The sequence below is a fragment of the Musa acuminata genome, chromosome BXJ2-11, assembly GCF_036884655.1.
Source record: "Musa acuminata AAA Group cultivar baxijiao chromosome BXJ2-11, Cavendish_Baxijiao_AAA, whole genome shotgun sequence".
Taxonomy (NCBI): Eukaryota; Viridiplantae; Streptophyta; class Magnoliopsida; order Zingiberales; family Musaceae; genus Musa; species Musa acuminata.
The window spans coordinates 20058836-20084721 of NC_088348.1; the positions used below are offsets into that span (position 1 = coordinate 20058836).

General features: G+C 43.2%; 1 pseudogene; it reads right to left on the reverse strand.

Annotated features, from left to right (window-relative positions):
* Positions 1-87: 87 nt before the first annotated feature.
* Positions 88-15167, reverse strand: LOC135626230 (cystathionine gamma-synthase 1, chloroplastic-like; annotated as a pseudogene).
* Positions 15168-25886: the final 10719 nt, after the last annotated feature.

Sequence of the window (25886 nt, forward strand, 5' to 3'; positions counted from 1 at the left end):
GGGACACCGAAGGGTGTTGACAACGACGGAGAAGGATTATTGTAGAAGGTAGAAAGAGGCAGGAAATAGGATAAGAGAAATGATGTCCGAAAATAATTTCAGAAGAGCCCAATGTTGTTGTTTGTACAACAAAAATAAATAAATAAGGCTAATAATGCAACAATAATTTCCCTTTGCAAGCATCACTTAGAATCCCAAGTAAATTGAGACAAAACTCCAACCTACAAAAAAATAATTAGTACACAAAGGCCTCTCTCTACCTCTACATATTAGATAGTACACACAATATGAAGGCCTATTATAGTTATCCACACGACATGTATTGTAACATTGTACCGACATGCTATGCTATGCTATTCTATTCTATGATTGTACGTCGATACATATTGATTCGACCCGAGACCAGCATGGGTTCGATATCTGCAACATCACACCATACCTATAAGTAGAAAAAAGAAATAAAACTTACTCTCTGAGTTAAATCCTATCGTTGTGTTAGAACTGTCTAAGAAATTACAATCTCGAGCATCATGTAAAAATGGTTAGGCGAAAGAAATAGATAGATAGCTACTGCTCATCACTCTAACCATCTCATCTCATGGAGCATTCAGAAGCATAATGCACGACGGCTTGTGCTCGATCAGGTTCACAAGAGAGCTCAACGCTAATTAGATCTTGTCCAAGGCCTGAATGGTATCAGGTCTGAGATCCTCGAAACCCTCAATCCCAACACTGAACCTGACCAGGTTGTCCTTGATTCCATATTTGGCTGCTCTTTCCGAACCGCTGAGGTCCCTGTGTAGACAAGATGACTGAGAAAACTAGCACTGGTTCTTTCGTGTGTCATCAAATATTTCGTGCCTAGTTTATATCATTCTAGCATGTGGATAGGATTCTAAGTGTTGCCAAATCCTTCGTCAATAATCTACCGTAAAATAGCGTCGACACGAGTATTACCAATAAGACATGATGGCAGGTTGGTCTACTATGCTCTCGCAGCCTCCAAAGGAAGGGGCAAGGTACGGTATATTTAAAGAATCAACAAAATTCTTTCTAGTGTTCAAGTCTCCGGCCACCTGCATCATCAACATGTAGAGATACAAACAAACAAATCGAAAAATGCTGATGATGATGATGATGATGATGATGATGATGATGATGATGATGATGATGGAGTGAAGGAACTTGCCTCAAAACTGACGACACCCCCGAAACCAGTCGTTTGGCGCTTGGCAATGTGATGCTCCGGGTGACTTGGAAGGCCAGGATAATAGACATGAATTATCTGGCAAAGCTGTGTGTTAGGTTTCTCACCAACAAGATTGATAAAGCAGTATAAACCAATTGGAGGTTCTTTCCTGTGCACCATTTTTCTTTTTTGAATCAATGGGCAGAACACAAAAATTTGTGTATAAGATCCAAGATAAATTTTCAAGGCATTCCTAGAAAAAACCAAATAGCTAACTTCCAAAAGAAATGCAGGACAAATAGACAGGCAGACTCCTGTACAACATTTAAACATGAACCTAAATGTTTCCATGTGAGGAAAGAAGCTTAACACCAGTAGGTGTTCTAAGGTGATGAAAAGCAGTGGACAAGGCATCTTGTTGCCCATGGTCATATTCTAAAATATACAAAATATTAGTTATGATCAGGTATTAGGTAAGAGCAGAAGGAGCGAGTGATGGGGATATAAATAGGAATAACCTTTGTATACGAATAAATACTAGAATATCATAATATGCAGCGGAATTAAATGGAATCACAATCAAATAGAACACCAAGATATACGTGGAAAACCCCTTCAATGTGAAAGGTAAAAACCATGGGGCAAACTAGAGATAATCCACTATGAGAATAATGAATATACAAATCTCAATCTCTTGCCCTAAACCCTAGCAACAATCACAAGAGAATAACTAGGATACAAGGATCACATCACTGCCAACAATATCTAAAACCTCCCCAAGTAATCACAGTAAGAGTCTACTGCAGATTCGATCTAACCTGAGATAAGAACACTGCTAGATGATTGAGAACTGCCTCTCTGCGTTGTCCTTGTCTTCTTCCCTTTCTTTCTCTTCCTTTTTTGCCTTGTTTTCCTCCTTTTCTTTCGAATCTATTAGGAACCTTTTTATGAGCTTTTGAATAATGTTTATTGAGTCTATTTAGTCCAGTTGTTTATTGAATTAGTTTGGTTCAGTTAGAGTCAAGTAGAGGTTTATTTAATATTTATTTATTATTAGAGTTCAAGTCCTGATGGACTTTGGGTGGAACTCTATAAATAGAGATGTAACTGCTTCTTTTCAGTAATCTATGAAAAATACTATTTTTATCTTGTGACAAATTATAGGAGGTCGATCCCCTCGAAGTGATCATCCCCTTTCTCTTCTTCTTTTTTACGATAAGACTTTAGGGTCTTATCATTTGGTATCAGAGCGACGATAAGACTTTAGGGCTCTTGTTTCCGGCCAGCCTACCTGCCGCCGCTGCTGCCCAGCCGACAGCCACCACCGTCGCCATTGCCCTCCCCCCCCCACCCCCCGGTCAGCGACCTCGCTGCCCGCATCTCGCTTGAGCGAGAAGGGCCGCGGTCGTCATTTCCCAGCCAGCGGACCACCCATCGCCGCTTCTACCTTCGGTGATGCTGCCCTAGCCGCACCGCCATCGCTGCCTTACCTCGGTTGCAGCCTCGGCCACGCAATCTGTCGGCTTCACTGTTTCTGTGGTGCGATAAAAACAGAGCAGTCGCCGGTCCCTCAGCTGTCGTAGGCGCCGGTTGCCTCTACCGCCGCCGCTGCTTCTCGGCCACTTCAACGCCACCCCTCTCCTTCGTTGCCAAGCCACACCGCTGCCAGCCACCGTGCGACGACCATCGCACGCCTCCCAGCTGTCGATCCTCCTTGCTCTGCATCCGTAGTGACAGAAACAGGGCAACTCACCGGTTGCCCTTGTTCCCAAACGCGACACCGCCGACTCCTCCTTCTCCACCGCCGCTGTTGCTTCTCGGCCGCACGACCATCGCCGCCGCCACTCCCCAGCCAGCAACGTCCCCTCCTCATTGTGCTGTACCCGCCACAACCACATCCTCTCCCCTTTGAAGCCCATCTGGTCGAAAGGGGCCCCTGCCTCCCCTGCTTTCGGCCAACCCCACCACAGCCGCTGCATTCCGGCCAGCAACCACCGTCGCCGTTGCTCCCCGGCCAGCAGCCTTCCCTCCTTGATGCTCCCTGTTTAAGCGAGAAGGACCACGGCCGCTGCTTCCCGGCTAGCGGACCAACCCCCTCGTCACTTCTACCGTCGGCGATGCTGCCACAACCGCGCCACCATCGCTGCCTCCGTTGCCCCCAGCCGCACCACCGTCACTGCCTTCCCTTGGGTCACAACCGTCGCAGTTGTAGTCACTCGACCTCCCCTCTTCGTGGCAACCACAACAGAGTAACTTTGCATTTTTTTTGCCGCAGCCACCAATCACCACAGTTCTTGGCCAGCAACCACTACCGCCACTACTCCTGGCCAACGATTAACCCCTCGTTCTGTACCAGCCGCCCTCCAACAGCGAACGCAGCAACCGCAGCAAGTATACTGCCCTGCCTCAACCCTAGCAACGCACGCAACACTGATTCTTCTTCTCAACCCCGGCCGCTTTAACGCCACCTCCCCCTTACTTAGCATATTCTACCACAACCGCAGGTTGCCATCACCACAGGTTGCCATCACCACAGCCTCAACCCCGTTGCTCGGCGATCGTCCCTTAAGTCGCAGTAGCTGCAGCCACATCGACGCAGTCGCCTTCTAGCCTCGGAGCTCTCACCCTACGCAGCGATAGAAACAGGGCAACAACTCTTCCTCTAACGTAGCGACCACAGCACTGCCTTGGCGTCCACCTCCTCGGCAACTTCGCATCGACAGTGTTGATGCCCTTGACTGACACCAAAAACAGGAGTTGAGATTATAGATTTGCAGTCTTACGCAATGGCCACTGATAACTTGGTGAAAGCACAAATGGAAGCATTGGAAATCAGAATTGAGAACCGACTGCAAGAAACACTTAATGATTTCAAAAAGAGCCTACTGGAGAGTCTCAGCAAATTTCAACAAAATGGGGGCTCAAGTTCTACGTTGCACAGATCTAAAAATACAGGGCCCCAAGATTGTGACATAAATTACTCACACATGAAGATGAAATTTCCGAGATGGAAAGATGGAGATCCGACCAATTGGATCTCTGAGGCAGAAAATTTTTTCCGTTTTCACAGAACCCCAAAAGAATCCAAGGTAGAAGTGGCCTCAATCCAGCTCGAGGGAGATGCACTCCAGTGGTACAATTGGTATGAAACTTTCCACGGAGTTCCTTCGTGGGAGTAGTTCAAAAGAGGACTTCTTGTTTGCTTTGGCCCATCCGAATATGAGAATATTGATTGCCAGCTTGCCAAAATTCGTCAGACTTCTACAACGTTAGAATATTAGAGTAGGTTTGAAAAATTATCAAATCAAGCTAGAGATTGGTCAGACCGACAACTTTCCATGGAGTTCCTTCGTGGGAGCAGTTCAAAAGAGGACTTCTTGTTCGCTTTGGCCCATCCGAATATGAGAATGTTGATTGCCAGCTTGCCAAAATTCATCAGACTTCTACAATGTTAGAATATCAGAGTAGGTTTGAAAAATTATCAAATCAAGCTAGAGATTGGTCAGACCGACAACTTCTGGATACATTTATTAAAGGGCTTATTCCAGAGATCCGGTGTGAAGTTAAGGCTCGTCAACCCCGCACTATGATAGCTGCGATCTCATTTGCAAATCTACATGAGAAAAAAATTGGCAAGGAAAGATTAGCAAGGGATTTGTACTATGATAAAAATTGGAGTATAGAGCACCGATGTAAACAAGGGCAACTTCTGATGATTGAGCCAATTAGAGAGGAACCGGAAGTAAAAGAGTTGGACTCCGATCATAAAGGTATGAAAACCGATGAAGATATTGAAGCCATCACACATACAGTACATGCATTGGCTGGCTACACTAACCCACAAACTATGAAAATCGGAGGAACTTTGAAGCATCAACCTATCACTATTTTGATTGATACAGATAACACTAATAATTTTATGGACAGGAAAGTTGCAGCCCAATTAGCCCACCACATTGAAGGCTGTGATATATTCGAAGCTGATGGACGGATTTTAACTTATGATAGCAAAGGCCAGGAATTTCTTGCAACGATTACTACACTGAAAGATCGACCTATTGCTTACACTGTCAGAAAGTGGAGACCATACTTACTTGATCAAACGGTTGTGATGCGTTACAGATAGCTTATGACTGAAGTGCTAAAAGATAAGTTCCCCGAGATTGATGCTGCTTAGCCTTGAGGACAAGGCTGATTTGAAGAGGGAGGAACTGTTAGGAACCTTTTTATGAGCTTTTGAATAATGTTTATTGAGTCTGTTTAGTCCAGTTATTTATTGAAACGGTTTGGTTCAGTTAGAGTCAAGTAGAGGTTTATTTAATATTTATTTATTATTAGAGTTCAAGTCCTGATGGACTCTGGGTGGAACTCTATAAATAAGGATGTAACTGCTTCTTTTCAGTAATCTATGAAAAATACTATTTTTGTCTTGTGACAAACCTTAGGAGGTCGATCTCCTCGAAGCGATCAAGGAGGGTCGATCCCCTCGAAGTGATCATCCCCTTTCTCTTCTTCTTTTTTACGATAAGACTTTAGGGTCTTATCAGAATCCCGTGGTTATTTTCTTCTCCCACGTTGCTACCCTATTTATGCCTTTTTCTGCCTCCAAAATGTAGCCACCACACCCCTCGTAATGTTAATTAGGGTTAGGTTAAGAGGGGGTGAGCTGTGGTCTGCCCAAGCCCACTATGGGCTGAATTTGTGGGATGTCAGCCCAACAACCTCCCCCTTCAGCCCATAAGAGAGGTTGTCCCATGACTCCTCAATATGAAGCCATGCCGACCAGCTGTCGGCATATCTCCTGTCTTTCTTTTGGTAAAGTTTTTGTCAACATGCCTGCTCCGTTGTCATCTGTGTAAATTTTTTGAAGCCGCAACTGCTTCTCTTCAAATATATTTCGAATCCAGTAGTATCTGACATCTATATGCTTTGACTTGGAATGAAACATTGGGTTCTTATACAAATGGATGACACTCTAGCTGTCACAATACACCACATAATTTTTCTGTTTCAGCCCCAATTCTTGTAAGAATTCTTTCATCTATAACATTTCTTTGCATACCTCTGTAGCAGCAATATATTCTGCTTCTATGGTGGAGAGAGCAATACACCTTTGCAACCTGGATTGCCATGACACAGCTCCCCTTGCAAAAGTAAGTATATAACCTGAAGTAGACTTTCTCGTATCTATATCTCTTGCCATATCTGCATCTGTGTAACCTGTCAACACATGTGGTCCACCTCTAAAGCTTAAACATACCTTAGAGCTCCCTCTGAGATATCTAAAAATCCACTTCACTACTGCCCAGTGCTCTTTACTTAGATTTGCAAGAAATCTGCTAGTAACACCAACTGCATATGCGATATCTGGCCTCGTATATACCATTGCATACATTAAACTTCCAACTGCTGAAACATAAGGAACCTTTTACATTTTCTCCTTCTCCTCATTACTTCACGGACTCTGTTTTGAGCACAACTTGAAGTGACCTGCAAGAGGAGAACCAACTGGTTTTGCATTGCTCATACTGAATATTTCCAATATCTTCTCGATGTATTTCTCCTGTGACAACCAAATCTTCTTATTTTTCCTGTCACGGGAAATCTGAATACCTAGTATTTGCTTTGCTAGCCCCATGTCCTTCATTGCAAAAGACTCACTCAATTCCTTCTTCAATCTGTCAATTTTAGACATATCTTTTCTAAGAATAAGCATGTCATCAACATAAAGTAAGAAAATAATAAAATCCTCACCAAACCATTTGATGTACACACAATGATCTGAAGTCGTTCTTTTGTATCCATTTTCTATCATAAATGAATCAAACTTTCTGTATCACTATTTTGGAGCTTGCTTTAGCCCATACAAGCTCTTCTTCAATTTACAGACAAAGTTCTCTTTACCTTTAACTTTGAAGTCTTCTGGTTGCTCCATATAAATTTCCTCCTCCAAATCCCCATGAAGGAAAGTTGTCTTCACATCTAACTGCTCAACCTCCAAGTCCTGACTAGCAGCAATACCAAGAGCAACACGAATATAAGACATTTTAATAACAGGAGAAAAAATCTCTTCAAAGCCAATACCTTTCTTTTGACCAAAGTCTTTCACAACCAATCTAGCTTTGTACTTTGGTTGAGAACAATATTCTTGAGTCTTCAACCTGAAAACCCACTTGTTCTTCAAGGCCTTCATTCCATTTGGTAGTAGCACCAAATCATAAGTGTGGTTCTTCTAAAGAGCATTCATCTCTTCCTACATAGCAACTAACTACTTCTCTTTCTGCTCACTTTCAACTACTTCCTGGTAACTCTCTGGTTCACCTGCATCAGTAAGCATCACATACTCATATGTAGAGTATCTTCTGGAAGGTTGACGTTGTCTAGAAGATCTTCTCAACTGAGGTTCTGTTGGAACTTGCTCTCCTACTTCTTCTTGCTCAACATGTCCTGTAGGTAGATCAACGTCAGGCTCTACGTCATCTTCCTACACATCTCCCCTATCACCCTGATATACTGGAGGAATAATTGGGTCACAATATGCTAATCCTTCTGTAGAAGTTTTGGCTGGTGCCTTCTTCTTCAAATCCTCAAAGGTTTGATCCTCAAAGAAGACCACATCTCTGCTTCTAAACATCTTCTGCTTTTCTAGATCCCAAAGCCTGTAACCAAAATGATCATGTGAGTAACCAAGAAAAATACATTCTTTAGTCTTACCATCTAGCTTGGACCTCTCATTATCTGGAACATGTGCAAATGCACGACAACCAAACACTCTCAAATGCTTGTAGGAAACATCTTTCCCTAACCATACATGCTCTGCAACATCACCATCTAGGGTTGTACATGATGATAAGTTGATCACATCAACTGCAGTCCTCAAAGCCTCATCCCAAAACCTTTTGGGTAGCTTGGCCTGTAAAAGCATACATCTGATCTTTTCCATGATGGTGCGGTTCATCCTCTCTGCAATTGCATTATGCTGAGGTGTACCAGGAACTATCATCTCATGTTGGATCTCATGTGACCTGCAATAGTCATTAAACAATCTTGTATACTCACCATCATTATCTGATATTATGCATTTCAATTGCCTTTCTGTCTCCCTTTCAATCCTAGCATGAAACTCTTTGAAGACATTAATTACCTGATCTTTAGTCTTCAAAGCATAGGCCCAAACTTTCCTGAAAAAATCATCTATAAAAGTGATAAAATAAAATGCACCACTTATACCAAGAATATCAACAGATCCACCAGGAGTTTTTGTCCTCAAAGGACCACGTACATCTATATAAACACGATCTAAGACATGCATTTTTCTAGACAAAGCAGGACTAGCAAATGAAACTCTATGTTGTTTACCTGCCAAATAATTAATACAAGGGTTCAGATGTATATCTCTGAAGTCTGGTAATACCTCTCTCTTGGAAAGAGCTTGTAGCCCCTTCTCGCTCATGTATCCCAGCCGCCTATGTCACAACTCTATGCTGAAGTCTTTTTCTGTAGCATTTAACTGCTCACCATAAGCTTTAGCTTGCAACCTGTACAAAGTATGATATTTCTTTCCATTAGCTATAACAAGAGAACCCTTACTGAGCTTCCATTGCCCTTTGTGAAATCTGTTATCATAGTCTTTATCATCTAGCCTTCCAACTGAAATTAAATTCAGCCTCAAGTCAATCACATGTCTCACATCCTTAAGCACCAACTTGCAGCCTAGGTTGGTCTTTAAATGGATATCACCCATGCCTATGATGTCTGCCGTGTCATAGTTGCCCATCTTGACAATACCAAAATTTCCAGACCTGTATGTAGCAAAAAACTCCCTCCGTAGTGTAGCATAATAAGAAGCATCTATGTCAATCACCCACTCAAGATCCTGACACACACAAGAAAAAATATCATCATAAGGAGACAAAATCAAATAATCACCACCCTACATTGTAGCTGTGATATTATCTTTTGACTCTATAGACTCCACTTCTTTTCCCTTTTTCTTGCTCTTCTTAGGTTACTTACATTGGTTCTTGTAATGTCTTTTCTCACCACAATTATAGCAAACAATATCTTTTCTTGATCTTGACTTGCTTCTACCCATGCGTGAACTGCTTCTAGACTTTGACCTTCCTCTGTTCTCTGAGATAAGTGCCTGTGAATCATTCTGAGATGTTGCCGAACTCTTTCTTCTCAACTCCTCATTTAATAAACTACTTGTTACTTGACTCATAGTGACAATACCATCTGGCGCAGAATTACTGAGGGAAACCACTAGTGTCTCCCAACTTTCTGGTAATGAATTGAGAAGTAATAATGCCTGTAACTCATTATCAAGAGACATTTTCATAGAGGATAACTGGTTAGTAATACTTTGTATTTCATTCAAATGTTCAGCAATAGAAGTACATTCTCTATATTTTAGGTTCACAAGTTTTCTGATCAAAAAAGCTTTGTTGCCGACTGTTTTTCTTTCATAGAGACTTTCCAACTTTTTCCAAAGAGAATATGCAGAAATTTCAGTAGAAATGTGGTGAAAGTCACTATCATCAAACCACTGTCGAATAAATCCAATTGTTTTTCGATCTAACCTCTTTCACTCATCATCTCTCATAGTTATGGGTTTTGCACTATCCCCCTACAAAGGTCCATACAAATCTTTGCAACACAAGAGATCTGACATTCTTGGTTTCCATATCATCCAATTGTTTCCGTTTAAACTAATCATGCGAGAAACATTACTGGCCTCTATGTTCAAATACAAAATTAAATCACCAAAATCATTTTGTTCTGATACCAGTTGATGGGGATATAAACAGAATAACCTTTGTATATGAACAAATACTAGAAGACCATAATACGCAACGGAATTAAATGGAACCACAATCAAATAGAACACCAAGATATACGTGGAAAATCCCTTCAATTTGAAGGGTAAAAACCACGAGGCAAACTAGAGATAATCCACTATGAGAATAATGAATATACAAATCTCAATCTCTTGCCCTAAACCCTAGCAACAATCACAAGAGAATAACTGGGATATAAGGATCATGTCATTGCCAACAATATCTAAAACTTCCCCAAGTAATCACAGCAAGAGTCTACTATAGATTTGATCTAACCTGAGATGAGAACACTACTAGATAATTGAGAACAGCCTCTCTATGTTGTTCTTGTCTTCTTCCCTTTCTTTCTCTTCCTTTTCTGCCTTGTTTTCCTCCTTTTCTTTGGAATCACGTGACTGTTTTCTTTTCCCACGTTGCTGTCATATTTATGTTTTTTTCTGCCTCACACCCCCCTAATGTTAATTAAGGTTAAGTTAAGAGGGGATGAGCTGTGGGCTGCCCAAGCCCACTATGGACTGAATTTGTGGGTTGTCAGCCCAATAACGAGTAGGCGGAGATGTGATAGATGAAAATAAGAAAATCATGGAGTTGACGAAGGTGATGTAGAGAAAGAATAGAGAAATAGATGATAAGAGCTTCAGAAGAAAAGAAATTAGTCGAGAGGAGATGATGCAAAAGAGTTGGAAAGAAGAAAAAAAGCCAAAGGAGATGGAAAGGAAGTAGAGTGATGATGAGGACATGATTGAGACTATACTATAGGGAGATGGTTGAGGAATTGAAATCTTATCCAACAAATTTTAGAGGATGTCTGCGACTCTGCTACTTAGCTAGTTAAAATTGTTTGACTCTGCTACTTATCAAAGCTTTAAGATCGAATCTCATACTCCCCATTTATCACTTGCAAAGAAAAAAAAATAAAAGGAAAAAGAGATGATGCAATAGAGATGGAAGTGACAGGCAGGAAAAAGCAAGTGGGGAGCAGGGAGGCATGAGGTGTTGAGATTTGATTTATAGTTATCTATCTAGATAGTTATCATGATTTAGTGGTTACAGGATGATTTCAATAACCACCTCAATCATGATCTAGTAGTGATAAGGTGATTTCAATAATTACCTCAATCTAGGTCCTATAAATAGGATCATAGTTTATGAAATAAGACAGAGTGAGTCTGTGTGCATTTGGTATCTTGTAAGTGTTCTTATCAATCCTCCTGTTTTTTAATACTACATCAGTTTTCTCTTCTTTTTACTTTATCGTAATATTCTGTTTTTTCTTTGTTCCTCCATCCTCAACACAGTATACTGAAAGAATTCATCATGCATATTCAACCAAAATACTGGATCCATTGGCACTATCAGACCCACCCAACTGTCAGGTGGGTGTAGCACATATGTGACAGCATGGAACACAGTACTCATCAGCTTCCATGGTTGGCCACTTGGAGCAACTGATATGGCATAGTGCCAGCACTAGATATGATAGATAGTATGCTACCACCTCATATGTAGTCCACATGGCCCATTTCAGAACACTACTCCAGTATGTAAGGTCATAAAAGAAGCCAATACACCAAAAATCTAGCTATAAAGATGACTTCTGCAGTATTTGTAGGGTGACAAGTTCGGAAAGTATTAAAGATCTCTATAGATTCTGCAAAAGAAGACAATGAGGAGAATGTGGATTGGAAACAATTGAGTAAAGAATTCATCTCGAGGAGACTAGAGATTTGAAATGAGACCCAAGCACATGCCTTTACCTAGGGAGTCACTCTGTATCTCACAAGCCTTCATTTTCCTAGTTACAAGGACTCCCTTAGAAGGTTGTAAGATCCATGTGTCAATATAATTTTCCCCAAGGTCATGCATCCTTGGTGATTACCATCTTGAGGAGACCAACTGCAATGTGATTTTGGAACAAGGAAAGGGGTCATGTAGGTTCATGGACAAGTTGTGGAGGTTATGCCAGTCTTTCTTCATTGTTATCACCGGATGGCACCAAATGGTAAGAATTCCAAGTCGCAACCTGATGGGTACAAGGGAAAACTGAGAATTGAATAAGCGAAAATATAGTAGGCCTCCTCCAAGCAAGAAGACTGAAGGATTAAAATACTGTTAGGTGAACATTGAACATTTGCAAAATTCTTGACCATCGGTTACATGATTGACATTGGTGATTATGATGTCCTAGAACAAGGTTCACATGAAGTCTTACAAACCAACATTGACCAATTTTAGTGCCATAGTGGTTATCAGCGGCCATAGAAAACTGCTTCCCATTGAATCATGAGTGAAATCGAAATACAATTCATATTTCAGCAGAGAATTACCCAAAAATCCTAGAAGGAGAAAACACAAGGTTGCTTTCGTGTACCTTGGGATGCTTCTCTAAAAATCGGGCCATCTTTATTGCTGTACTATTCTGGTACTCTACGCGCAGATGCAGCGTCTTCATGCCTCGGAGAATCATATATGCAGCATTCTGGAAATAAGATTTTGCCAGTTAAATGAATTTTGCAAAATGTCCAATCCATTTAAGTGCAAAGATAAAGATGCAATAATACTATAGCTAATGATTTGCACATGTTTGATGTAAATCATCAGTGATCAATATTTCTCCCAAATCATTCTTAACAGGCCATGCACAACTGGCAGGGAACTAGAGAGTGACACATTGCAGCTAAAATTAAAAACTTCTTGATATCAATATGTTGCTCTGAGAACTGTCACACACAACTTGAATAAAGAGAACACAAGGGATAGGAGAATTTGCCCATGTTTTCGTAAATCTTAAAGTCTGAAGCTCACAGCTGACATCGTGTGTGTAACAAATACAAATAATTAAGAGTCCAATGGAAATTCCCTTACAGGATTAAGAACACCACCGATAACATGATGATACTGGCGAATTTTGGAGACAAGTTCCTCAGAACCACTGATGCAACCACCAAGCACCTAAAAAAGGTTAAATCATTTTTATATGTTAAGCAAAAACAAGAAATGAGAAAACAATTGTGTAGCTATTTTTGATGGCTTACATCATTGTGCCCAGCAATAAACTTTGTAGCAGAATGTAAAACTAGATCACCACCCAGAGTTAATGCCTTCTGATTCACAGGTGAGGCAAAGGTACCATCTACACAAACCAAGGCTCCTTTGTCGTGGCAGAGTTGTGAAACCAACTCGATATCAACACATCGGAGGAATGGATTAGTTGGAGATTCCGTAAAGAAAAGAGTTACCTAATAAAAACACATTTGTTAGCTTGACTGCAACTGGGAGTATTCTAAAGCATAAGAGTGAAGTACTCATGGCCTTATTTACCAACATTATTTTGATCAAGTGCACCTTTTAGGGACTCGATGTCAGCAGGATCGATGACAGTGACCTTCATTTCAATGACAAAGAAATCAGGAACACAGAATAACAAAAGAAAAGTTGGCATTTGGGCACATAATTGCAGAGGCTAAGTTTATATTATACACTGCTATGAATTTATACAGCCTCCCGGCCAGTCAACCAAGATAAAGCAGTCTTCATATGTGACGAGAGGCTTGGAGGATTACCGAAATTCCCATTTTTGGAAGCTCATTTTGGATGAAGATTCTAGTCTTCCTATGACAGTCTGTGGTGGTCACAATGTGCCCACCAGCAGGGACCAGAGCCAACAGCATAGCTAGCCACACCGGTATACATGCCAGATGACACAAACAAAGTGGATTCGGCTCTTTCCAGGGCACTGCTCCAGCAAAAGAATTAGCATCAGCACAGAGTATATTTCAGCAGATCCCACATATCCATCAAGCACAAGCAACAGGCACCTCATCTTCTCCTCCAAAGCCTGTGTTGTTGGGTTGCCGTATCTACCGTACTCAAAGCTAGCATGTCTCTTTTCCTGCAAATTACTTACAAGAATTAAGACCTTACATATCACCAAAAAAAACCGGAAGAGAAGTTATTGCAATTGATAGTTATCGAATCGATCAGATACCTTGAAATCAATCAGCTCATCCGAGTTGTTGAACCAGTAAGCCGATGTGTTAACGACCGGAGTGGTAATGGCATCTGTGGCTGTACGGCGTCCAAATCTCTCACCTATCGGACCCCAATGTGTTATTTGCCCGTCCAAATCTCTCACAATGTCTTTGAAGCAACGCATGCAATAATCTCAGATCCCAATATGAACATATATTTGGGCGGGCAAATAATCTGAATAATTGGCCGAGATCTCACGAATTTGGGGGGGAGGGGGGGAGAAGGCCGATTTCTACCATCAAAACCTTAGATCGTGAAAGGAAGTGGAAGAGATAACACGTCAAAGAGTAAGATGAGAGAGATCAATCACCAGCGTGGACCGCGAGGCTCCCATCGGAGTTGAGCGACGCTGCAGCCTTTGCGACGGCAGCGGAGGCCTTCGCTTCCCCCGTCAACGGAAACGGTGACTCTACAGGCGTGCTCTGGGACGCACCACCACTAACGAGGGTCGCGTCCTCCGCCGCGACGGCGGCGTCCTCGGAGGCCGCGGACCGGGGGGCCTCGAACGCTGGCGAGCTGTTCGACCACGAGGCCGCCACGATCTGAGCGACGCCAATGTTGCAGCAATTCCGGCGCGCCTTGGTGCTCAGCTGGCGCACGAAGTTGGGGGGGAACCGCAGGATAAGAGCGGAGGAGAGGCCAGCGAAGCGAGGTGCGACGCTGCGGAGGAAGGAAGGGGAGAAGGATGACGCCTGCTTCTCGGGACGAGGGCGGGCGCCGGATTTGGAGGATTGTCGGCCAGCGGCGGCAGAGAGGAGTAATGAAGTGTCGACGGCAGCGGAGAGGGCCATCCGTGGCAGCGGCGCCGGCGCCGGCGCCGGCGCAACCTCTTCTTTGAATACGCGAAGAAACACTCGTCCACGTCTTCTTCTCTCCGGTGACGTGACGGAGTATTTAAAAGGCAGGAGTGGGTCCCACCATGAATCTCCTGTTTGATTGGCCAACGGGAAATGTGTGGCCGTTGTCGGGTGAACTGCGGTCGCCTTCTGGGGAGGCTTGCGTCGGCGGCGAAGTGCAGTGGGCTGCCAATGCAGCCATCCAAGACCAGGCAAAACAGCAGGTCCGCCGTGTCGAGACCCGAATATCTACTAGCTGATACAGGAGTCAAGAAAGGCCATTACAATGATGATAAATAAATAAATAAATAAATATATATATATATATATATATATATATATATATATATATATATATATATATATTGTTGGGCTGATAGTCAATATTCAGCCCATGTGGGCTAGGACAGCCCACGGCCCACACTCCCTCTTAACCTAATCCTAATTAAGATTAGGGGGTGTGGTGGTTGCATTTTAGAAGCAGAAAAAGGTTATAAAAAGGAAGCAACGAGGCAGATCTTGTGAGCCACGGGATTTCAAAGAGAAGAAGGAGAACAAGGCAGAAAAGGAAGAGAAAGAAAGAGAAGAAGACAAGGACAACGCAGAGAGACTGTTCTCAATCATCTAGAAGTGTTCTCATCTCAGGTTTGATCAAATCTACAGTAGACTCTTGCTGTGATTACTTGGGGAGATTTTAGATATTGTGGGCAGTGACGTGATCCTTGTATCCCAGTTATTCTCTTGTGGTTGTTGCTAGGGTTTAGGGCAAGAGATTGAGATTTGTATATTCATTATTCTCATAGTGGATTATCTCTAGTTTGCCCCGTGGTTTTTACCCTTCACATTGAAGGGGTTTTCCACGTATATTTTGGTGTTCTGTTTGATTGTGTTTCCATTTTATTCCGCTGCATATTATGGTCTTCTAGTATTTGTTCATATACAAAGGTTATTCCTCTTTATATCCCCATCAACTGGTATCAGAGCGGGGTTTTGGTGATTTAATTTTTGTATTTGAACATGGAGGCCAGTAATATTTCTCGCATGATTAGTTTGAATGAAAATAATTGGATGATATGGAAACCAAGAATAGAAGATCTCTTGTATTGCAAAGATTTGTATGGACCTTTGCAAGGGGATAGTGCAAAACCTACAACTATGACAGATGATGAGTAGAAGAGGTTAGATCGAAAAACAATTGGGTTTATTAGACAATGGCTTGATGATAGTGTCTTTCACCATGTTTCTACTGAAATTTCTACATATTCTCTTTGGAAAAAATTGGAAAGTCTCTATGAAAGAAAAACAGCTAGCAACAAAGCTTTTTTGATCAGAAAACTTGTGAACCTAAAATATAGAGAGGGTGCTTCTATTGCTGAGCATTTGAATGAAATGCAGAGTATTACTAACCAGTTATCCTCTATGAAAATGTCTCTTTATGATGAGTTGCAGGCATTGTTACTTCTCAGTTCATTACCAGAAAGTTGGGAGACACTGGTGGTTTCCCTTAATAATTCTGCGCCAGATTGACACGGACTTAGCTGGTTTTGCCTAAGTCGTGCGGCACCCTTGCGCGTCCGTCCGCAAAGGTCAGCCTCCCCGAAGCCTCACATTGTCCCTTAGGACCAACAAAAGAGAGAACGGGTTAAAGAGAACGCCTCAAACGGGATCCACAAGCAAACATGTCCGAAAAACACTTCATAGACAAAGCAAATTACAAACAGACTTTACAAGCTCTGAACAGTGGCACAACAAAGGGTAAAATGGTCCATTACAGACCGAAAAGCTCTCGCACGTGTCTACATGACACAACCTTTATTTACAAGCCTAAAGAGGCCACCAACCCAACTAAAATGGGACTATTAAGCCTTCGGCCGCCCCTTTACATGTTGTACAAGGCATGAACATGCCAAACGACACGGACATACATAAGCATTACATCAAACACCTTGTTTAGAAGTTTGTCCGTGACATTCTCCCCCACTTATCCCTTCGACGTCCTCGTCGAAGCCTTTGTGAACACTGCATCTCTTCGCCTTTGCTGAGTCTTCAATCTTCTGCTCCAGCTGCAATGCGCCTCCTGGCTCCCAGCTGCTCTCCGCTGCTCTTTTTGAGTAGTCGAACCTTTGATCCGCCATGCTGCTTCTACTCGCCAATGACTCTTACTCTGGTGTGGGGTTGGCTGAGTTGTGTTGATCCTCGTTGATTCCTGCGGATCCACCAAATGAAGGAAAAGACCATTCTTACTGCGCCAGTTTCTCAAAATTTCCACATGCTGCTTGAACTGGGTGGATGCTTGTTGGAGCTTTAACGAGCATCGCCTCGCAAACTTCTGAAGTTTTGGGTCCTTCCTCCACAAAATCTGCTCATTGACTCTTCTTTCAGTTAGTTGTCACATCCAAGTAGGTTCGCATCACTTCCGCTTTCGATTGGCATTTCGTTGGGAAATGAAGCGGACAATCTACTCTCAGTAGCACTGATCACCGTTGGTGAGGATTTGACAACTATTGTCTTCCATTATCTTCGAAGGGTCTTTGAACTTGTGCAGAGCTCCTCTGCTGGATAGATAAGAGAACTGGGGTACTCGGTTTCGCCCATTCTCTTAAGAGTTGAGAAGGCAAAGGTTACTTGACTTCGCCCGCCTCCTCGAGGTTGTACTTCATGCATCGAGCTGGTTACTGGCCTTCGCCTGCTCTTTGCTCACACTTCTGAAGCACTTGAAGTGTTTGCACTCCTTGCGTTGAGTTAGCTACTGTGATTCACCTTCTCAATGCCATTGAACTTCTGGAATGCAGGAAGTTTTCACCCCAACTTGGAGTAATTCTCTGATAGATGAGGTCGCCTCTGGGATTGTACCGTCTTCTCCATCAACCCTGCCGCCTACTACACTGAGTAGCAAAGGTACAGCACCGCGTACTGCTTGCTTCGTTCCTTGGTCGTGCACTCTTGCATGACCCGAAGTCCTTCACTTACGGCCATCTTGATGAGAAACTTGTTGACACCGGTCTTACGAAGTTTCTTGGCCTCTGCCCTTCAGCCTTGTCTCGGTACTTGGAGATTGCCTCTGCATGCTCCACCTCCTCGGCCCCTTTCACGACCAAGCGCTCTCCCTCCGTGAGAGCAAGGGATCAATGACTTTGACGGAAGTCCCGCCTCTGCGGTACCATGGCGCTGCCATGCCCATGGCCCTACTATCCGTCGCCTCGCATCTACATCCCTTTTCTTCACAATCAGTAGATATGCCTTCGTGACACTCCGCTGAGTCCACCTCCATTCTCACCGATTGCTTGATTTTGGGTAGCTAAGTCCCTCTGGACTTGTCGTCACTTCCTCGCCCCTTTCGACCTCCTGCTTCAACACCTCTGTGTTCTCCCAGCAATCTGTTTGTTCGATGGAAAGACAGACTGCAACTCCCATGCATGGCCTCTGCCATCACATTGTAGGGTTTGCACCGATTCTGTTCTCCTTAGCTTCCTTGGTAGCAACGTTCGCTTACTCGACCTTGTCCTCTGACTTGTCGGGCTCCCTTAAGCGAATATGAGCTCTGGAGCAGTCCAACTCTCCAGCTGCTTCGATCATACCTCTGCATGATCAAGTCCCTCTCATGGGACTCACTGGTACTTGCATTCGAACTTTTCCCTTGGTGGAACCCAGCCCCCATATGCTGATGACCAAGGTTTTCATCCGATGCAAAATTCGGTGCACGCCCGGAAGACCCGCCTCTGCGGTACCATGGCCTTCACTCCTTGAATCCATAGCCCTTCTTGCCGTCGTGTTGTTCACCAAAGCGGAGCTCCCAGTAGCTCCCGATCATACCTCCATATGATCTAGTCCCTCCTGGGACTCTGTCGTGTGTATCGCATTGCCACGAACTGTCCCACCACGATCCGCTGCACCATGTCGCCTCCTGGTGACATCTCCATTGCATTCTGATCCTTGTGGAATAAACTCGAATTGTGAACCCTCCATGTGTGGCCTCTGCCAATACATCGTAGGGTCTCCTCCACCTTCGATTTTGCTCGCTCCTTTGGCAATCGACCTTCATCCACCCACTCTTGGGTCACACCTAGATGAAGCACCGCTCTAGGACAGTCCGTCGCCTAGAAGCTCCCGAAGTCCACCGACTTCGCTGTAAATTGTGCACCATTGCCTGGATCCTGGGCCTCTGCCCCTACCAGCACAATCTCCGCTGCGCACCGCTTCCTTCATAGCAACTCGAATGGCAACACTATGGCATATTCTTCAAGAGTACCCGCCTCTGCATCCTCTTGCCCCGTGCTAAGGCCTTCTGAACTCAATTTCGCCTCCGCAAATTGAGTCGCCTTAGTTCCTCCATCAAATGCTCCTCCGAGATAAGGTGCATGTGCCCCGAAGCTCCCTTCGTCTTTGGCACCATGCAAGATGAGTCTGCTCCGTCAGAATGAAGGACCCATGGAACAACATGATCTTACTCTTGCCTCTGCAAGAGTTCATGTCCTTGACCTCTGTCTAAGGAAAGCACTGTGCCTCTGCTCCATGTTCCAACTTCTATGCTGGCTCCCTTCAAGCGGCTTGAGTACTTCGCCAAGTTACCCCCAAGTTGCTCCGCTCCTTGTTTTTTTTGCATTGAGTTGATGGTGGCCCTTACGCCCACCATTCCACGGGTCAGCCCTCCCTTGAGTCCGATCTCCATATCGACTCTAAGTGTGCCTTCATTTAAGTTGCTTCAGGTCGCTCCCCCACTTGATCTCGCAATGCATCCACCCATGCATTCTCTCGAGCGAGATCATGTGACAACTCCTCGCTGCTTGCTCGGTCCATTGAGCTTCGTGGAGTTGTTGTTTGTGAGGTACTCCTCCTCAACATGTGAAGTCCGTCTCACATGATTCTCCCTCTGGAGAGCCGAGACTTATCCCTCCTGGATAACTGTCCCGTTGGAGCAACATCTCTCTTCGTTTCGGAGACCACCATCCCCTTGGACTACTCCGATCTGCTGAACAAACTGTGCATTGTTCTGCCTCTTGCAAACGCACTTGCTAGATTGCGCCTCCACGTCAATACAGCCACCGCTGCACCCCTCCAGGCCTAGCAACATGCTGAACTCGTTGCACACTTCAGCCTCCTCCGGACGTATCCTTCGCATGCCGAAGAGAAAGTTTCAATGCTCCATGGCGCCGAGTCTCGGTCGCCTTGGGATGGCCACGAACAATCCATCGTCCGCATACAAGCCCATGCATGAGTACTGAATTCTTCGAGTTAGCAATTCCCCTCACCTCTGTGAGCTTTGCACAACTCTTTCGGTCGCTGAGCAACTCATTCCACTTTGCATGGTCTCGTCCTTTTGCCAAGCGCCTCGCTTGCCTTGAGCACCATCAAGTAAAGTTGTCAACGTTGAGCCGTAGCTCAAACTCAGCCATCCCAACCTTTGTGCGCTCCAGATTCTTCCAAGCTTGCCTGTTCTCGTGGTGCCTCTTGCGCGAAGGGTTGGCCATTCCTCTGAATGCCAATCTCAGATGCCCGCTCCTCTGAGCGACTCTTTTCCCTACATCTCCATGCCCGTTTTCCCTCAAACGGTCGCGCATGTGCTGACTGCCCTCAACGCAGCCCCGCTAGGTCCCCCACGTTTGCATGTCAAGTGTTTCTATGAGTGCTTATCCCGCTCTGATACCATATGACACGGACTTAGCTGGTTTTGCCTAAGTCGTGCGGCACCCTTGCGCGTCCGTCCGCAAAGGTCAGCCTCCCCGAAGCCTCCCATTGTCCCTTAGGACCAACAAAAGAGAGAACGGGTTAAAGAGAACGCCTCAAACGGGATCCACAAGCAAACATGTCCGAAAAACACTTCATAGACAAAGCAAATTACAAACAGACTTTACAAGCTCTGAACAGTGGCACAACAAAGGGTAAAATGGTCCATTACAGACAGAAAAGCTCTCGCACGTGTCTACATGACACAACCTTTATTTACAAGCCTAAAGAGGCCACCAACCCAACTAAAATGGGACTATTAAGCCTTCGGCCGCCCCTTTACATGTTGTACAAGGCATGAACATGCCAAACGACACGGACATACATAAGCATTACATCAAACACCTTGTTTAGAAGTTTGTCCGTGACAAGATGGTATTGTCATTATGAGTCAAGTAACAAGCAGTTTGTTGAATGAGGAGTTGAGAAAAAAGAGTTCGGCAACATCTCAGAATGATTCACAGGTACTTATCTCAGAGAATAGAGGAAGGTCAAAGTCTAGAAGCAGTTCACGAATGGGTAGGAGCAAGTCAAGATCAAGAAAAGATATTGTTTGCTATAACTGTGATGAGAAAGGACATTACAAGAACCAATGTAAGCAACCTAAGAAGAACAAGAAAAAGGGAAAAGAAGTGGAGTCTACAGAGTCAAAGGATAATACTACAGCTATAGTGCAGGGTGGTGATTATTTGATTTTGTCTCCTTCTGATGATATTTTTTTTTTTTGTGTCAGGATCTTGAGTGGGTGATTGACACAGGTGCTTCTTATCATGCTACACCTCGGAGAGAGTTTTTTGCTACATACAGGTCTGGAAACTTTGGTGTTGTCAAAATGGGCAACTATGGCACATCAGACATCATTGGCATGGGTGATATCCATTTAAAGACCAACCTTGGCTGCAAGTTGGTACTTAAGGATGTGAGGCATGTGGTTGACTTGAGGCTGAATTTAATTTCAGTTGGAAGACTAGATGATGAAGAGTATGAAAGCAGATTTCACAAAGGGCAATGGAAGCTCAATAAGGGTTCTCTTGTTATAGCTAGTGGAAAGAAATGTCATACTTTGTACAAGTTGCAGGCTAAAGCTTATGGTAAGCAGTTAAATGCTATAGAGAAAGACTTCAGTATGGAGTGTTGTGGCATAGGCGATTGTGACACATGAGCGAGAAGGGGCTGCAAGCTCTTTCCAAGAGAGAGGTATTACCGGATCTCGGAGGTATACATCTGAACTCTTGTATTGATTGTTTGGCTGGTAAACAACATAGAGTTTAATTTGCTAGTGTTGCTTTGTCTAGAAAAATGCATGCCTTAGATCGTGTTTATACAGATGTATGTGGTCCTTTGAGGACAAAAACTCTTGGTGGATCTGTTGATGTTCTTGGTATAAGTGGTGCACTTTATTTTGTCACTTTTATAGATGATTTTTCCAGAAAAGTTTGGGCTTATGCTTTGAAGACCAAAGATCAGGTTATTAATGTCTTCAAAGAGTTTCATGCCAGGGTTGAAAGGGAGACAGAAAGGAAATTGAAATGCATAAGATCATATAATGGTGGTGAGTTTACGGGATTGTTTAATGACTATTGCAGGTCACATGGGATCCAACATGAGATGACAGTTCTTGGTACACCTCAGCATAATGCAATTGTAGAGAGGATGAACCGCACCATCATGGAAAAGATCAGATGTATGCTTTCACAGGCCAAGCTACCCAAAAGGTTTTATGATGAGGCTTTGAGGACTGCAGTTGATGTGATCAACTTATCACCATGTATAGCCCTAGATGGTGATGTTGCAGAGCATGTATGGTCAGGGAAAGATGTTTCTTACAGGCATTTGAGAGTGTTTGGTTGTCGTGCATTTGCACATGTTCCAGATAATGAGAGGTCCAAGCTGGATGGTAAGTCTAAAGAATGTATTTTTCTTGGTTACTCACATGATCAGTTTGGTTACAGGCTTTGGGATCCAGAAAAGCAGAAGGTGTTCAGGAGCAGAGATGTGGTCTTCTTTGAGGATCGTAGGAAAGCAAGTTCTCGCAAAACCTCAGTTGAGAAGATCTTCTAGATAACGTCAACCTTCCAGAAGATACTCTACAGATGAGTATGTGATGCTTACTGATGCAAGTGAATCAGAGAGTTACTAGGAAGCAGTTGAGAGTGAGCAGAAAGAGAAGTGGTTAGTTGCTATGCAGGAAGAGATTGATGCTCTTCAGAAGAACCACACTTATGATTTGGTGCTGCTACCAAATGGAATGAAGGCCTTGAAGAACAAGTGGGTTTTTAGGTTGAAGACTTAAGAATATTGTTCTCAACCAAAGTACAAAGCTAGATTGGTTGTGAAAGGCTTTGGTCAAAAGAAAGGCATTGACTTTGAAGAGATATTTTCTCCTGTTGTTAAAATGTCTTATATTCGTGTTGCTCTTGGTATTGCTGCTAGCCAGGACTTGGAGGTTGAGCAGTTAAATGTGAAGACAGCTTTCCTTCATGGTGATTTGGAGGAGGAAATTTATATGGAGCAACCAGAAGGCTTCAAAGTCAAAGGTAAAGATAATTTTGTCTGCAAGTTGAAGAAGAGCTTGTATGGGCTAAAGCAAGCTCCAAGACAGTGGTACAGAAAGTTTGATTTATTTATGACAGAAAATGGATACAAAAGAACGGCTTCAGATCATTGTGTGTACATCAAATGGTTTAGTAAGGATTTTATTATTCTCTTACTTTATGTTGATGACATGCTTATTCTTGGGAAAGATATGTCTAAAATTGACAGGTTGAAGAAGGAACTAAGTGAGTCTTTTGCAATGAAGGACATGGGGCCAGCAAAGCAAATACTAGGCATGCAGATTTCTCGTGACAGGAAAAATAAGAAGATTTGGTTGTCACAGAAGAAATACATCGAGAAGGTATTGGAAAGATTCAGTATGAGCAATGCAAAACCAGTTGGTTCTCCTCTTGCAGGTCACTTCAAGTTGTGCTCAGAACAAAGTCCGTCAAGTGATTAGGAGAAGGAGAAAATGCAAAAGGCTCCTTATGCTTCAGCAGTTGGAAGTTTAATGTATGCAATGGTATGTACGAGGTCAGACATCGCATATGCAGTGGGTGTTACTAGTAGATTTCTTGCAAATCCAAGCAAAGAGCATTGGGCAGCAGTGAAGTGGATTTTTAGATATCTCAGAGGGAGCTCTAAGGTTTGTTTAAGCTTTGGAGGTGGACCATCTATGTTGACAGGTTACACAGATGCAGATATGGCAAGAGATATAGATACGAGAAAGTCCACTTCAGGTTATGTACTTACTTTTGCAGGGGGAGCTGTGTCATGGCAATCCAGGTTACAAAGGTGTATTGCTCTCTCCACCACAGAAGCAGAATATATTGCTACTACAGAGGTATGCAAAGAAATGTTATGGATGAAAGAATTCTTACAAGAATTGGGGCTGAAACAGGAAAATTATGTGGTGTATTGTGACAGCCAGAGTGTCATCCATTTGTGTAAGAACTCAATGTTTCATTCCAAGTCAAAGCATATAGATGTCAGATACCACTGGATTCGAAATGTATTTGAAGAAAAGCAGTTGCAGCTTCAGAAAATTCATACAGATGACAACGGAGCAGACATGTTAACGAAGACCTTACTAAAAGAAAGACAGGAGATATGCCGACAGTTGGTCGGCATGGCTTCACATTGAGGAGTTATGGGACAGCCTCCCTTATGGGCTGAAGGGGGAGGTTGTTGGGCTGATAGCTCATATTCAGCCCATGTGGGCTAGGGCAGCCCACAGCCCACACCCCCTCTTAACCTAACCCTAATTAAGATTAGGGGGGTGTGGTGGCTGCGTTTTAGAAGAAGAAAAAGGCAGATCTTGTGAGCCACGGGATTCTAAAGAGAAGAAGGAGAACAAGGCAGAAAATGAAGAGAAAGAAAGGGAAGAAGACAAGGACAACGCAGAGAGACTGTTCTCAATCATCTAGCAGTGTTCTCATCTCAGGTTAGATCAAATCTAAAATAGACTCTGGCTGTAATTACTTGGGGAGGTTTTAGATATTATGGGCAGTAACGTGATCCTTGTATCCCAGTTATTCTCTTGTGGTTGTTGCTAGGGTTTAGGGCAAGAGATTGAGATTTGTATATTCATTATTCTCATAGTGGATTATCTCTAGTTTGCCCCGTGGTTTTTACCCTTCACATTGAAGGGGTTTTCCACGTATATCTTGGTGTTCTGTTTGATTGTGTTTTCATTTTATTCCGCTGCGTATTATGGTCTTCTAGTATTTGTTCATATACAAAGGTTATTCCTCTTTATATCCCCATCGTATATATGACAGCAGCAACTGATACAGGAGGAACAAGTCAAAACTCACAATGATTCCATGCCCATTCCAGCACGAATATCTACCAGCTAACCGACACATCTCTTTCAAATGCAGTGTGTTGCTTGACTTTGTGTGCAAACTATGAAAGCACAGTCGACAGCTTAGTCTCAAGGGAAATAAAATATCACATGACAGGCGCAATACGATATCTTATAAGATAGCTTTGTTTATCGTAGCAGAAGCATCCTTTATGGGCTGTTACATACAATTAATATTAATCCAAGAGATAAAGTCAGTATTCCCCATCATAATCCAAGAAATAAATCATTTTATTGTATTTATTTACTTATTTTTGGATCTGACTGCTCTCTGCAGTTGCAATGGCTTCTCATGAGGAAATCTGTTATTTACCTTCTTAAAATCAAAACACACAGATAAAAGCATACTCTACATTCCGTTTCCAAACATAAAGAACAAAGATGATGGAAGCACACATCAACATCAATCTAATGAGAATTTCTAGTATCTAAGCTACTACTATGACTAGAGAAACTCGGGAAACAAGCTGTTGGTTGACAATTACAAGAGTAAAAGGCCAAAAAATGTCAACATTTAACCAGCTACAGACCATTCTCTCATGTAAAGATGGCGGCAAAGTCATCTACTAAACATAATCAAAGTTGCAAGTCTGTAACAAATGTCTAACATTGCCACCTGCCTCAAAACGTATTCATGAAAAGATGTTTCCAATTTATAACTGCAGCAGCAAACATGAAGTCAAAGAGCAAGAAAGCACTTTAGAGGAGCAAGCATAGTCAAAATGCCAAGGAAAATAAGCAACATAGCAGCAATTTATCAATTAGTTGTCCAGGGAACAGTAGACATGTTACCATTCATTAGTCTGAGACAGATTGAGTTCCTAGTATAAGAGAACAGCCAAAACATATTTGCAATTGGCTCG